An 11,617-nucleotide genomic window follows, 5' to 3' on the forward strand; every position below is an offset into this window, starting at 1 on the left:
CTGGACTAATGCATAGTCCCACACACATTACACTATAACAGATATTTATAACTACAATTTAGAATAGTAATGGAACAATAACTCAAATCATGTGGTACTCAAGCACTTGAAGAATATCAACTTAACATAAATGTAATCATAAGCAATGCTTGAAATTAAATAACAAGGAATGTAACTTACATGAAGGAAAATATACACACTAGTGGGAGAGTTGAGAATCGCTTCTTAACGCCCATACTAGGTTGAAACATCACACTTTAGATCATTCAGACATTTCTACAAACACTTAGAATACACAATACAACATATATGACATATGTTGAAATACACACATTTGGACAATTCCTTTTACCAAATAATCATGGCAAATATCTAGCATACATACATGACAAATAATCATGGCAAACATAAGCATACATACATGACAAATAATCATGGCAAACATAAGTGCATATTTTATACGTATATGGTACTTTATACATACACATAGAATACACAAATCTCAACATAATACATGCATATCAGGAACGCAATATAAACACAACATTTGGCATGTGAAATCTCATCCATAACAAGAATAAATCATTAACTGGCATTGAAAGCCTTGAAAACCATAACCTATACACTTAAAGTCCGCACCTTAAGCCAGAAAAGAACACCGAATTGATTTCAGACGAGTTGTCTTCGTCAACGGCGACAGAATAACCTAAGGTAATAATAGAAATGAGATACAACAACACTAAGACTAATCTAAGCTCTAACATAGATTAGGGTTAGGTTAACTTACCTAAGGATGAACTCAGAATTGTCAGAATAACGATTCGAAGTGAAGGTTCAAGGATGTAGAAGAACAGGAAAGAATCTAAGATGATTCACCAAACTTCTCTCTCACTTTCTCTCTCTTTTCCACTCTTTTCTTAGCTAGGGTTAGAGAAAATTCGTATGGAAAAGAGAGCTAGGGTTTAAGGACTTTAAATAGGCCTCAAATTGATGAAAATAATCCCAAGGCCAAGGTATACTTAGGGTATAACCAAAACCAGCCTCTCACGATCCAACGAAGCACTTCTGGTGGGCCTAAGACCACGAAAGATCGGACTTAAGCTCACTGACCATGGATCTAGGTCAAACTGAGTTTTCGTACCGACCAGCTCTTCAGATTAGCCGTGGTGGACCACACACAATTCAACGGTCACTGAATCTCGATCAGGTCCACAAGCATAAGGACGTGCCTGGGCCACCTTCCCTAATCAGAGGGTGAAATTGGGTCAGAATCCAACGGTTAGATTGCTTAAAATCATCGCGCAAGCGACACGACTCAAATTTCATAAAAGCTTAATAAATTTTCAACCGTTCTCACGCTCTTCACTCCGAACTCAAACAAATCGACCTGGAACGTCACATGGACTTGATTTTCGGGGTGATGGTCAAGCCCAACCTGGTGACCGCAACAGCCTAAGATCATCGCTATCAGACTTTCGACGCGCGGTCCAGGTCCCATCTAGAACTTTTAAAAATTTTCCAGAACAACTGGATTTAGCGATGGATCCTAGATTTCAAAGTAACATAGCGCTAACTAATCTACAAGTTTTGAGTCATACAGATACAATTTAAAGTGATTGATGCAAATTTCACAAGCAATCGAGTATAGCGCTAATTACCCCAAAAACAACTACTAAGGAAAGGTTAGCACAAAATTTTTCGGGTCATTACACACATACTCGTAGTAGTAATTAATAATCGACTTGAATATAAGGTGACGTCCCTAGAAGGATAGTAGATCTAGTCTATAACATGAAGATCGGTCCTTAGCAGTGGATATACCAAATCTGATACCACATATTCTTCCATCTATGGTAAGAGGTGCTGATGCATCCTCCTCATAACAAGGATGGGCTTAGATGGCCTACTCATATCGAGAATGGGCCTAAGAACAAACAGTGGGCTTCCAGGTTTGGGTACTTCTTCTAGCATCAATGGGGGCCCAATAGTTTGGGTTTAGCCAAAAAAAGAGATGGGTTATGCTAATATCAATGGGGGCCCAAAGGTTTGGGTTAGCCCACTAGGGGAAGATGAGAATGGGCCTAAGGATGGGCCTAGGGAGGTTACAATGTGGACCTTTAACATTCGTTGCTCCCAAGGTAATGGGCTTACCAACGGGCCTTCGGGAGGCTCACAATCTGGACATTTAACCATCATTACTCCCAAGGCATGGCCCATTTAGAGCCTATCTTATAATGGAGGCCCATGGCCTTATACTAACTAGGAAATGGATGGGCATCATGGACATTATTATATACATCATAGTGGGCTCACATATCGTAATGGCCTCACCACATGGGCCTCTCATATATCACATTGGGCCTCATCATATGGGCCTTACATACATCACATTAGGCCTCACACAAGGGCCTCACATACATTACATTGGGCCTCATCTCATGGGCCTCATATACATCACTTTGAGCCTCATCATAAGGGCCTCATACACATCACAATGGGCCTCATACAAGGGCCTCATATACATCACATTGGGCCTCACCACTTTGGCCTCATATACATCATATTGGGCCTCACACAAGGGCCCATGAGCTAGGCATAAGGGATAAATAGTGTGTGCAACTCATACAACATAGTGGGCCTGATAGGGCAGCCCATATTGTCTAGAAAACAAATACGTAACATGAATATAGAATACCGACAACATTGTGGGCCTGCAGATTGGCCCTTGCTAGACAGCCTGGATAATATACACATCATGGTGGGCTTGTATAGCACAGATGGGGCCCTTCACATCTAGCAGGTGGGGCATGTATGATCAACAGGTGGTCCTACACGTTTAGCAAATGGACATACGGCGTGGCTAAAAACATAAATCATGAAAGTTCCCACCATCCAACAGGCTGGACGATGTGGACATACAACACATATATCATGGTGGGCTCCACATCCCAGCTAGACTGGATGGTGGAATGGCCCACAAACATCGAGGTGGGGTCCACGTCCAGCTGGACTGGACAACTAGGATAAAACATATGCAGCATGGTGCGTCCCACCATCCAGTAGGTTGGACGGTGTGGATAGTACATATACATCACAGTGGGCTCCACCGTCCATGGACAGTGGATGGTATTGATGAAAGACATGTATCAGGTGGGTCCACACGTGTGGCCCACCAACTTTGGTTTAAAGGTGATATTTGTGTTTTCCCTTTAACCAAGCCTGTCCAGATGGATAGGCAACATGCCTGCCTACTGGACGGGCGGCAAGGTGGGCCAACATGTGGACGACATCGATAAAATACATACATCATGCAAGGGGTCCACATGCGTGGGTCACCCATACTGAAAATCAGGCTGATCCTTGTGTTTTCCCTCATCTAGCTTAGTTCGAAAATGGGCAGAAGGTGACCTCAAAAATTTGGATGTGTGGTTGCCCCATGTTTGGACAGTAACATGCATCAGGTAGGCCATCATGCAAAGGATCAAGAGAGAGAGAGGGAGGGAGAGGGAGAGAGACATGTGATAGAGGGCCCCCGCCACTATGGGACCCTCTAGGATCTACAACATACATCAAGATGGGTCCCATGGTTAGGTGGGCGCTCAAATCAGTAAATCAAGGTATGGATGCCATCCCCACCACAAATCAAGGGTCTAGATGACCCATCAATAACATGGATTTAAATAAAACATCATGATGGGGTCCATGAGAATGACCCCATCATGGATCATGCATGCAACAAGGATGGGCCATTGGCCACATCCAAGGGATCAAGTAAGATCTCCACCATTGATTGGTGGGTTCTACATGCTCCTATGCAAGAAAAACCAAAGATTTATGAAGGAAAGAGGGAAATATAGTCCTAAACATGCACCCACCTTGGATCTTCAACTTCTTCTTCCACCTTAGGGTCCTAAAGCTCCCAAGGAAGGGATTTTTATGGTTGAGATGGCTTTAGGAGGGTTGGATTGGGAGGTGTAGAGGGTGGAGATAGCTAGATTTTTGGAGATGGGTTGGGACGTCCAAGGGCTTGCAAATAGAGGAATGAGGAAGGAAAGAGAGGGAGAGAGATAAGAGAGAGAGAGAGGGGTGATAGCTTCTACGTTATGATTAGTTTGTAAGGAGGCATGGCTTGTTACCATTATGAGATGTAAGAGAGGCATAGGCTAGCAATCATAACTTGTAAGGAGCATGGGTAGTGATGTCATCCCTAGCCTAGTTAGGATGATATCATCATCATGTGGGTTCTAAGGAAATGCACAATATGGAATGGGTGGGTCTTGCAACGTGCGTTCCATAGCCAAAATAGAGCACGGGCCATATCTCACAACCTAACCATCGAATTGGCGCACGAGATGCAACATCAAAAATGCAGCGACGATGCGGTTGTAATGGCATAGGTCTCGAGTTGAGTCAGCTCAGGTTTAGAGGACACTACTCAAGGTTACTCGCAAACATTATGTATAGGTCGCCAGTCACCAAAATTTGATGGAAAGGATCACATGATACTAAGGAATGGAATGGTCACTAGGACACAGGCCAGACAGCTCTCCCCTCCTAATAAAAAATTTGTCCTCGAAATTTACGTTATCACGGAGAACAAAATAAGAAGGAAGAGAAAACATGGCATCGCATATATAGATATATCAATCGATACAATATAAACACAGTCAATTTAAAAAAAGATGGGGATAGCGCTATCTAATCTCAGCCTCGCACTCCCAAGATGTCTCATCAGTACTATGATAACCCCACTGCACTTCATCAAAGGAATGGCCATGGTTTGGAGGACCCGCTCCTTCCACTTAAGGATACGGATTGGCTGCACAATGTAGGAAGCATCCTCACAGACCTTAAGTGGCTACCAATCAATCACAGGAATGGTGTTTGACCCACACTACCGCAACATCAAAATATGAAAAATGTTGTGGATGCCAGACAACTTAAGTGATAAGGCGAACCTATAGGCTATGGTGCCAACGCGCCCAGTGATCTCGAAAGGTCTAATAAATCTCGGGACAAGCTTGCCCTTTGCTCCAAATTGAACCACACCTTCATGGGTGAGACCTTGAGATACACTCTGTCCCCAACTTCGAACTCTAATGGACGATGCCGACGATCAGCAAAACTCTTCTACCGGCTCTAAGCTGTGCGCATCCTTTGCCTGATGTTGTCAATAACATCTGATGTCTGTTGCACAAGCTCAAGGCCTAGGAGATGGTACTCTCTAACGTTGGCCTAACAACTAGGAGACCTATATGGCCCGTCATACAAGGTCTCGAAAGGAGCCATACCAATAGTTTCCTGATAGATGTTATTATATACGAACTCAACCAGGCATAAATGCTCATCCCAACTACCCGAGAAGTCGATCACGCAAGCTCTGAGCATATCCTCAAGGATCTAGTTAACCCTCTCGATCCGCCCATCAGTCTGCGGATGATACGTGGTGCTGAGCTACAAGGCAAACCCCATAGCCTTCTAGAATCTCCTCCAAAACTGAGACGTGAACCTCGGGTCTCAGTCAGAAACAATCGAGACTCGAACACTGTGTAGTCTCATAATCTCATCAATAAATAATCTGATAAGTTGGTCCAAAGGCCAAGTCGCATGAATCGCGAGAAAATGTGCCAACTTCGTCAGACGATCCATGACAACCTAGATGGCGTCATGATCTCACTGAGTCCTTGGCAAGGCCATAATAAAATCGGTGGATACGTGCTCCCACTTCCACGTCGGGATGATCAATGGTTGTAATAGACCTAGGGGTCTATGATAATCGGCCTTGACATGCTGGCAAGTGTCACACTTGGCCACAAAACTAGTGATCAGGTGCTTCATCCCTGCCCAAAAATACTGCCGCTTCATATCACGGTACATCTTCGTCGAGTAAGGGTAGATAGAAAACCTTGATCGAAGTGCCTCAGTCATAAGATCTCTATGCAACTTTGGGATATCCGGGACACATAATCGGCCCCTTAAGCGAAGTCCACCATCAGAACCAATCTACCAATCTGACTGACTCTCAGATGCCGCCTCTACTCGATAACTCTAAAGTGACTCGTCTAACTGCTAAGCCTCGATCACCCTTGCGACAAGAGAGGGTTGAATCGACGGGCTTGATAACTGAACGATAGAAGACTGCAAGTCAAATTTGAAGTCATACAATGCTATATCCTCGAGCATCTTCTACTCCTGAATCATCATATGTGCCACCAGGCCTCGTGGCTGATGGCTGAGGGCATTCGCCACTATGTTCGCCTTACCTGGGTGGTACTGGAGATCAAAATCATACTCCTTCAGGAGTTCCATCCAATGTATCTGCCACATGTTCAACTTGGATTGAGAGAAGAGATACTTCAAGCTCTTGTGGTCGGAGAAGAACTTGAACCTAATCCCATAGAGATAATGCCTCCACACCTTCAGTGCGATGATGACTACCGCCAGCTCCAAATCATGCGTGGGGTAATTCAGCTCATGGACCTTGAGCTGGTGAGACGCATAACCCACTGGCTTCCCGTACTACATCAGGACAACACCTAAGTTAATACACAAGGCATCAGTGAATATCATAAATCCATCGCTCTGAGAGGGAAGAGTGAGGATAGGAGCTGACGTGAGGCGGTCCTTCAGCTCCACAAATGCTCGCTTATAGGCATCACTCCACACAAACTCTGCGCCCTTCCGGGTCAACCTAGTGAATGGTGCTACGATACGAGAGAATTTCTCAATAAAGTGTTGATAATATTGCACCATACCAAGAAAACTGCGGATCTTGAACGCGTTTATGGGATGGCCCCACTGACGCACTGCATTAATCTTCGATGGGTCCATGGCGACACCCTCCCTCGTCACCATAAGACCGAGGAACTTCACCTTATCTTTCCAAAACTCATACTTCTTCAGCTTTTCATACAACTGGTGGGCATGGAGGGTCTGCAAGGAAATCTCCAGATACTGTTCATGGTCCTCGCGAGTCCTCGAATAGATCAGAATGTTGTCGATGAAGACCACAAAAAATTGATCGAGATAAAGATGGAAGACCTCATTCATCAATTGCATGAAGATCGCGAGTGCATTGGTCAGTCTGAAGGACATAACCTAAAACTCAAAGTGACTATAGCGTGCTCTGAAAGCTGTCTTCAGGATGTCCTCCTCTCGAACCCAAATTTGATGGTAACCGAACTGCAGGTCAATCTTCAAATAGAACTGTGCTCCCTGCAGCTGATCCAATAAATCATCGATCCTCATGAGCGAATACTTGTTCTTGATCGTTACCCGATTGAGCTCGTGGTAATCCACGTAGAGCCTCAATGAGCCATCCTTCTTCCTGACGAATAATACCGGTGCTCCCCATAGTGAACGACTCAGACGAATGAAGCCTAGCTCACATAACTCGTCCACCTGCTACTGCAGCTCTCGCAATTCCATCGGTGCCATACGATACATGGCCTTTGAGATATGCATGGTACTGGGCACAAGATCAGTCTGAAACTCAATATGGTGACGTAGCGGCAACCCCAGAATCTCTTGGAATACGTTGGGAAAATCACATACAATCGGTAGCTGATCAATGCTCACTGCTACAGTCTCCTCTACTGCACATGATATCAAACAAGATAGCAGCTCTCCTCTGGGCTCGACAACTAACTGGAACTGCGGTAAGACGGGTATATAGAATGTGACTAGCCTCGCGGAGCAGTCCAACATGACGTGGTACTCGATGAGCCAATCCATGCCCAGGATGATGTCGAACTCTGACATTGACAGCATGAAAAAATTTGTGGGCAAGAAGGTCTCCCCAACTAACATAGGGCAAGATGAATAGAATCGGCCTAACACTGCTATCTTCCCCAAGGGCATCAACACTGACAATCCCTCATGGATAGACTCTATCTGCAATCCGGTCGAATGGAAAGAACCCTCAGACATAAAGGAGTGTGAAGTACCAGAATCAAACAACACTCGAGCGATGCATGTAAAGATGAGAAGAATACCCTCAATGACTCCTCCGGATGACTGTGGGCCCCGCTGAGCCACGTAGAACCTAGCCGGAGTTGGTTGGTGTGGTGCCTGTTTCCTCTAAGGTCTCTGTTGTTGCTTCTGCTACTACGGCCGAAAATGTTATCACGGCTGATGTGGTCTCAGAGGCTGGTGCTGATGCTGCTGCTGAGGGGGCCTCAGTGGTGGGAGCTGTTGTCGCTACTACTGTTATGGCTGTGGAGGCTATTGTGGTACTCTCGGCTGCTACTACGGTTGGGGACACTTCCACTTGTGGTGTCCTACCCACCGCATTTAAAACAGGCACCTGAAAGCTGCCTCTGAGGTGGTGCCTAGGTGTCGCTGGTGCCCTAGCAGTTGGGCAGCCTGTGCGTCTCTGATGGGGGCGGTGCTGCTAATGTTAGGAGCCACCGAAGGGGGCCTACATATTTCAGTCTCCTCTACGATCACAATCTCTCTACGAACCTACCTAATTTGCCTCGTAGATCTGAGCCCTCTGCACTATCTCCTCAAAGGTCAGGAGCACATGCCTGATAACACGACCTCGGAGGCTAAAACGCAAGCCGTTCTCGAAACGGTGGGCCTTACACCCCCCATCATCAATCAAATACTGCACAAACCTCGAAAGCACCATAAAATGAACCTCATACTGGGCCATGGTCATGTCTCCCTACACTAGAGTCTCGAACAAAAACGCTCGCTGTGGTCAGGGAAGAACTTTTGGTTAAACCGGTCCCTGAAATCCTCCCAAGTCCAAGAAAAGTCAGCTCCTACAGCACTGGCGATGGAGGCCCACCAATGCTCGGCCTCACCCTTGAGTAAATACATGAGCAAAGGGGCCCACTGCTGGGTCGAACATCACGTAGTCTTGAACATCTTCTCCACCTAAGAGCATCACCTCTCGGCCACAGATGGATTGGGCTCTCTATGAAATCATGGGGAATCGAGCTGAAGAAAATCTCATAATAAGGTGCTCGCGTGCTTCTGCTTTACCCGCTCTAGGGTCTCAACGTGGCACTTCCTTTACCTATGGGGGGGTGGCTATTACAGCTTCGAGCAACTGTGCAACTGATCAGCACTAACTTTACATGATAGGGGCTGCGCTGGTCTTAGACGAAGGCGCAGGATCTTCAGAAGTCTCAGGCGTGGGAATAGGAGGCTCAGGTGGGGGAACAGGAACTTCGGGAGTCACTCAGGTCGCTCGGTGCCTCAGATGCCTCGCCAAGGCAGCATGGTCTACGAAAAAGAACAAAGGCACCTATCAGCCTTGAGAACCCTCGAAGGCTCAGATGTTAGGGAACTAAACCAGAACATTTCGCACTCCAGAACTAATTGTCCTAAGATCATAGTAGATATGTGATGTTGTTCTCAGTTATTCCTAAGTTATGCTCTGGTACAAACTCCCGTCATGCCCTAAACTCAGAAACTGGGCTTATAAGATTCTCGATTGCTGAATTCGTCGCCGACAGCCTCTATAGCACCCCATTCTCGGCTCCTAACACCCATATACCAGATTCCGATCCTGGGATTCTATAAGAAGGATTTTGAACATGACTTTGTTCTATGAGAAGCATAACCACAAGTATAACCCACAACAACAACCAACAACATCACCACATATCCACTACAATAAAAAACTTCAGTACAAGTCATGAAGGAAAATATAAAAATTGATAACATAAAGACTCTGGAAAGTCAACTACACGCTCTTACTCCTGCTCAGCTATGTCCTAGCGTCACTTGCACATAACGGTCATGCATAAGCTTATAGAAAGCTTAGAGGGTGGTGAAAGTGTGTGCGCAAGGTATGAGTCAAATATCCAATATTAGAGTAATGCAAAAAATGCTGGTAAGTCCATGAATGATATTAGTCATACCAAGGCTATGATGCAATGCAAGGCCTACAGGCCATATCATATGCAAGATGCAACGCAAGCATACCATCCTCATCTGAATCCACATATCAATACAATTCATCACTAGAGCATCAAATATCAGTACAGTTCTCACTCTGGACAATCATTGGGGTCTAGTATACTTTATGCCAGCTTGTTGCCCTATCCAAGCACATAACTAGGTAAGTGAAAGATACCTCACTATCTGCCTACCAATATCGTGCCTGGCTGATTGATAGTGGACCCATTCCTCAAGATGGTCAAACTCAACCTAACATTACCCCCTCTATCGGACAGGTAAAGTCACATCCCCTTTCAACCAACCTCGACACAGTGGGAGATGCGGCCTACTGGTATATGGTCCTTGTAAGACCCCGTCTATTCTATATGAATTTCTATGCTTATGTACATGATGATCGACGCTCTTTGCTAGACCTAGATTGGTTGTTCATAGTACACACCCAACTAACCAAAACCCCAAGACCTTGAAACCTATTTCATATCGACCGCCCTGTTGTCATGATTGTGGAGGTACAACCCGTGCATCTGTATGATACTCCGTTAGTGAGATACCCCGCGAAGAGTCATTGTTGTATCATGTGCGCATGGCGCCATGTACTCCATTCCACACATGTGCACAACACATGCCATGCACACATGGGTGAGAGAATCTCCACCTATGTGTGTGATGTCGCACACCCATACCTCTCCTCTCTCATGTGCATGCAAAGTCAACTTCTCTCCATACCATACCCTATGCATGACATAATCATACCATGTCATCCCATGCTCCTTTAATCCACCATTAATTACAAATCATGAATTAATTGTCATAATCTTAGTCTAAGCTAACCAAGATCACATTAATTGAATCTAACCACATTTTAATAATTTCTCTACAAATAGTCCTTCATCCCTTAGCATTTCACCATTTTTCTACACAAGAGAGAGAGGGGAGTGATCATGGTGGGCCATCAACTTCATCAATCCCATCCCTTCCATCCATCTTAACCATCTATCTAATCCATTAAGGTGAGTACACCCCCCTCCACTCTTATGGTTTGTTCTCTTGTGATTATTTGGACAATTAATAGTGGTGATGATTTAATGATAATGATGTGATCAACGGTGTGGATGTATAGGAGAATACATATAAAAAGATGATTAATACTTGTGATGATATGATGATAATGATGTGATTAATGGTGTGGATGCATAAGAGGATTCATAAATAATAATAATAATAATAATAATAATAAATCATTATACACTTTAAGTGGGACCCATTGCAGTGGGCCCCACCAGAACCTTTGCATGCCATCCAAACCATCCAAAATGTGGCCCATTGGGCTGGCCAAACACACACACTCACACCCATGCACACATGTGCACACCACACCATAAAAATAAATGAATAAATAAAATTAAAAACAAAAAAATACAAAGAGAAGTGGACGCTGTTACTGCTAGCATCCAGAGGATGCTGCAGCAAGCAGTGTCCCTGCTGCTGCTTAAAAGAAAAGAGGGAAGGGGCTGTGGGACCAGAGTAGGCCCCACCCATGATCTATGTATTCAATCCACGCTGTCCATTCAATTTCCCAACTCATTTTAGCCATGGAGCCAAAAATGAAGGCAATCTGAATTTTTGGCAGGCCACATTATAAAAAACAGTGATATTAGGTGATATTAACTGTTAGGGCCCGCTGTGATGTTTCTATACATCG

This window comes from Magnolia sinica, chromosome 15 (assembly GCF_029962835.1).
Source record: "Magnolia sinica isolate HGM2019 chromosome 15, MsV1, whole genome shotgun sequence".
Classification (NCBI taxonomy): Eukaryota; Viridiplantae; Streptophyta; class Magnoliopsida; order Magnoliales; family Magnoliaceae; genus Magnolia; species Magnolia sinica.